The sequence below is a fragment of the Elephantulus edwardii genome, unplaced genomic scaffold (genome assembly GCF_000299155.1).
Source record: "Elephantulus edwardii isolate Elephantulus edwardi_28Jun2011 unplaced genomic scaffold, EleEdw1.0 scaffold00026, whole genome shotgun sequence".
Taxonomy (NCBI): Eukaryota; Metazoa; Chordata; class Mammalia; order Macroscelidea; family Macroscelididae; genus Elephantulus; species Elephantulus edwardii.
In genome coordinates, this window is record NW_006399776.1 from 23,220,846 (window position 1) to 23,226,516 (window position 5,671).

The 5,671-nt window shown below is 37.5% G+C and overlaps 1 pseudogene; it reads left to right on the top strand.

The window, feature by feature from the left end:
- The window catches only part of LOC102856941, a 14,884-nt pseudogene extending 12,225 nt beyond the window's left edge, over positions 1-2,659 (top strand).
- Positions 2,660-5,671: the final 3,012 nt, after the last annotated feature.

The following is a 5,671-nucleotide window of genomic DNA, read 5'->3' on the forward strand; positions in this document are numbered from 1 at the left end:
GAAGACCCTCTATGAGATGGATTGATTCGGTGACTGGGGTAATCGGGATGGGTGTGTCAGAGGCAGTGCGATTGGCACAGGATAGAGCAGGGTTTAGGGTTTTTGTGCATAGGGTCGCTATGAGTTGCAAACGACTCGACGGCCCATAACAACAACAACAACATATAAAGGCAGAGTTTGAGCTCACTAACTCTTCCACAAGACAAAGAAGAGCAGTCTCCTCCTGTGTGAATTACAGCCTCTGAAAATCTGCTGAAGGGTCAAATATGGGTATATAAATTATGAAGATTGTGGAATGTAGAACTTAATATTCCTCTCTAATACCTTACAGGTGGGCTGGATTTAGACTCTTCCAAGAATAATGTCTAGAAAGGTGGTAATAGTAACTTCATAGTGGAGAAGCCCAGCAAACACTTACTTAAGCAATCAAGGTTAAAATCTTCAGTTTGTCTGATGGATATTGTGTACCTCACAATATTATATGATAAGAAGGACACTAGCTACATTTGTATATTTTCTCAAAAAACCTTTTAATTCCAGATGAATCATGGCAAAAACTCCAGACTAATTCAAACTAAGGGACATGATACAAAATATCTTACCAGTACTACTTAAAACTATCAAGGTCAAGAAAATAAAGAGACATTCTCAAACTACACCACTAATAAGGCATAATACCAAACGCAATACAATTTCCTGGACTGAATCCCAGAATGGAAAAAGAACATTAATGGGAAAACTGATAAAATCTGTAGTTAGTAAGTAGCAGTGAACCAATTTTAGTTCTTCAATTTTAACAAATATACCACAGAAATGTCTAGGATGATCATGTTAGGGGAAATAGCAACTGGGTGAGAAGTATGTGGAAAATATCTGTAGTACCTTTACAAGTATTCTGTAAATTTAAAATTATTCCAATATTAAAATTTTATTTTTAAAAAACCTGACAAGTAAATATAATAAACAAATTACATCAATAACTTTGACAATTTAGATGAAGGTGGATAGATTCCTTTTAAAATATAGACTCTAAATTCAAGCAAGAAGAAATAGATCACTGACTATTCCTTTAATAACCTATTAAAGTAATTAAATTCATGTCAGAAAGCTACACAAACATTCAAACCAGATGGTATCAAAAACACTTTCAGAAAACTGAGAAGAAAGAGTTGTTCCCAAGTGATTCTTGGATGCCAGTGCCATCCTGACATAAACATTAAAGATATTTTTTAAAAAATTAAAGATATTACAAGAAAATGAAAGATCACTCCCTCTCAGGAACACAGATGCAAAAATTCTATATCTATCTATCTATCTATCTATCTATCTATCTATCTATCTATCTATCTATCTATATAACAATCGTTTATATCTATTATCTATATATCTACAAACAAATAAAATATAAAATATATAAATAAATAATATAAAATAAATAAATAAAATAAATAAAACTTCTTTTTTTTTTTTTACCTTCTCAAAAAACTTCTTTATCTAAGATTCAGAATAGTTAAAGTGGAACTGAAGAACATTGTCCAAAGAAATTTATGCATAGGTTTGAGTCGTGAAATAAACTACTTATTTTTACATAGAACAGTATTTTCACTTAAAGAAAATATAAACTATAATTATTCAAACTAGGTATTTGGTAGACATTTTCTCAAAAATAAGCAAAATACTCTTATCACTTAAAATAAAACAAATTATGCTATTTATTGCCAATAATAAAATTCAAGCTTTATCACTAGAATTTTGGGAAACTTTTATCTCTAACTGTGAATTTGAAAGCTTCCAAATATTCAAAGACTTTCAAAAAGACAGATCAGGCAAAAGTCAAAGTCATCACCATGAAGCCAAAGGAACACAGGAAGAGATTGCCCATCTTTCCCCCTTGGAGCAGCTAGTGGATTTGAACTGCTTGCCACTGGGTTGGCATTGCAATCCCTTACTACTAAGCTCCCAGAGCCCTCAGAAAAGATAATAATAGTAGAAATAGTGTTTTGTACACACTTAGAGAATTGTATTACTGAGCAAGCTGATCTCACCATCTACTCTGGTAAAGACATTCACCCCCTGAGGAGTGTTAATCCAACACAGACAACTGAGTGTCAAGGAATGACTGAGATTGAGGAAGAGGGGGATATCAAAGGTGAAGTGTATCCATTGGCATTGTTGGGATGGCCATGAAAGTGGATTGCCTGCAGAAAAGGGAGTGTCAAGTTCTGATTGTGTGTCTTGGGCCAAAATGCACAGACTGTGGCCTACAACATCATACTCCTGCGTAGGGCCACAGAGAAGTGTGTAAAAGTTTGGCTTCATTAACTGTGAAGTAGAAAATAGCAAGAATCTCTTTTTCCATGTGAAAGAAGTTGAAGATGGCTTTAAGCTATAGGCAGGAGATGAGGTGGAGTTCTCAGTGATTCTTAATCACCTACTGGCAAGTGCAGCTCCTGTAATGTTTGGTGGGTCTGTGAAGGCCTCAAGGCTGTTGCAGCTCCAAGACCTGATTGGCTGGTCAACTGCTTGAAGAGCATCATCCTGGATAATGCCAGTGGTTTTTTCCTAATGGTTCTTCAACAGCCAAGGGGACCAGGTAATGCAATGGGATTCGGTATCAAAAAAAAAGATCCACCAAGCTGGTGTCACTGACCTCACATGAACAAAGCACATCATTAATCCACTAAGATCAAGTTAGGAGTATTTTGGTGAAGGGTTCTGAATAGCTCCCTCCTCATCTCTCCCACAATCTGGAATACATATTATACCAATTTTAACATCTTCCTTATGTTATGTTTAAAATAAATAAATAAATCTAAGAAGACAAATAGCATTTTATTACTGTATAATGAAAAGTATCAGAGTGTTTATCCCAATGTGTCAAAATTTTCCAAATTACCAAATGTAAAATGTCATGAAATCATGTATAAGTAGAAGATTTCTTCTAAGTGGAAAACAGTCCAGTGGATTATAATGTAATTCAGGACATGAAGATCCCAGATGAGATGGATTGACACAGTAACTAGGGTAATGAGGGCAAGTGTGTCAGAGACAGTGAGATTGGTTCAGGATAGAGCAGGATTCAGGGCTATTGTACATAGAGAGGCTATGAGTCATAGTAATCGACTTGATGGCACATAAACAGTATAAGAAATGTGATGATATAGTCTTCAGATTCTATGTTGAAACTAACTTTAAAAAAACCTCTTGCATCTTCAATTTCAATTTTTTTAACAAAACAAAAATATTCACAATTATTTGAAAAGCTTGTTGTTGTTATGTGCCATCAAGTTGCCTGCGACCCATGGCGACCCTGTGTACAACAGCCCTAAACTCTGCCCTATCCTGTGCCAATCTCACCATCTCCAACACACCTACCTCCATTACCCCTGTCACTGAATCAATCCATCTCATTGAAGGTCTTCCTCTCCTGAGCTGTCCCTCCACCCTCCCAAGCATGACGTCCCTCTCCAAGGACTGGTCCCTCCTTGCAACTTTTCCGAAATATGTCAGATGAAGTTACAGAATCCTTGCCTCCAAGGAGCCGTCCTGCTTCACCCTTTCCAGGGCAAACCTGTTTTTATTCCTAGCAGTCCATAGTATATTCAATACTCTTCTCCAACACCACAGCTCAAAGGCATTAATTCTCCTTCTAGCATCCCTAGTCATTGTCCAGCTCTCTGATGCATAGCAAGTGATTGCAAAGACCATGGCATGTACCAGGCGCACCTTAGTCTCCAGAGTGACACCACTGCTCTTCAGCACTTTAGAGAGGTCTCTAAACGCAGACTTTCCCATCGCAATACGTCTTTTAATTTCCTGGCTGCTGGTGCCAAAAGTGTTGACTGTGAATCCAAGCAAACCAAAACTGTGAACAATCTCAATCTCTTCACCATCCATTATGAAGCTGCCAATCGGCCCAGTGGTGAGAATCTTTGTTTTCTTGATATTAAGTCTCAATCCATACTGAAGACTGCAGTCCCTGACCTTCCACAGCAAGTGCTTCAGGTCCTCTTCAGTTTCAGCAAGCAAGGTTGTGTCATCTGCATAATGTAGATTGTTGATGATTCTTCCTCCAATCCTGAGGCCACAATTCTCCTCACAGAGCTCAGCCTCCTGGATAACCTGTTTTGCATAAAAATGGAAAAGGTATGTGAAGACAGGCTACAGCCCCGGCACACACCCTTCCCAATTTTGAACCAGGCAGTGTTTCCTTGCTCTATTCTGACGACTGCCTCTTGGTCCAAGTATAGGTTTCACATTAGCACAATCAAGTGGTCTGGGATTCCCATTCTTCTCAGACTTAGCCACAGTTTGTTATGGTCCACACAGTCAAATGCCTTTGCATAATCAATGAAACAAAGATAGACATTCTTCTGGTACTCCTTACTTTCAGCCAAGATCCATCTAACATTAGCTACAATATCCCTAGTACCACAGCCCTGTCTAAACCCAGACTGCACTTCTGGCAGTTCTCTGCTGATGTGCTTGCTGTTCCAGTTGTTTCTGGATAATCTTCAGCAAAATCTTGCTTGCATGTGATATTAATGATATTGTTCTATAATTTCCACACTCTGTGGGATCTCCTTTCTTTGGAATGGGAACAAATTATAGATCTATTCCAGTCAGTTGGCCAAGTGATTGTTCTCCAGATTTCTTGGCACAACTTGGTGAGCACATCTAGGGCAGCATCTGTTAGTTGAAATATATTCATTGATACATCATCCATTCCTGGGGCCTTATTCTTAACCAATTCTTTCAAAGCAGTCTGAACTTCTTCCTTCACCACCATAGGCTCTTGCTCATATGTTGTTTCATTAAATTATTCTGTTTCTGCCAATTCTTTTTGGTATAATGACTCTGCATACTCTTCCTGTCTTCTTGTAATACTTCCAGGATCACTCAATATTCTGCCCAAAGCATCCTTAAGTATTGCAACTCGAGGCCTGAATTTCCTCTTCAGTTCCTTGAGCTTAAGAAATACTGAGCTAGTTCGGCCTCTTTGATTTTCTGACTCCACTAAAATAAAATTCTTTGTTGCCAAGCCTGCCATTTAAAAATGCCACAAAATGAGTGGTGTAAATGTCTGATTTTTTTTTTCACAATTCTGACATTAGTTCCATTTTAGGACTATGAGGCTCTGTCTCATCTGTTGGTGAGAGAAGATCCTTCTTTGTCTCCTTCAGTTTTTGGCAGCTCTGCTTGTTTCCTTGTAGAATTTTTACATTCTGTCTTTCTACCTGTGAGATTCTCCATCTGCCATCTTTTATCAAATGCCTATACTGGCATGACTTTGTTAATTCAATTGATAATATCTGTCACGAAAAACTCTATTCCCCAAAAAAAACAAACAAAAAAAAACCCACAAAAAACTCTATTCCCCTAAACAAGGTTACACTCACAGATACAAGGTTTAAAATGTCAACATGTATTTTCAGAGGAAAAGAATTCAATCTCTAACAGCCCAGATCTTATTTTTTTGTGTGTGGGGGTAAATTGCTCATATTTACTGCCCTCTCAGCTGTGCCCTTATCTGTGACAAACTGATATGTACATAGTTAAAACAATCTAAAATGAAGTATATGCAAGGATTATCTTCATCTGTTTGAACTAGAAAACCAGAGGGTACAGTGTTTGAACTCCAAATGTGAATTTCATGGTGTACTTTACTTTT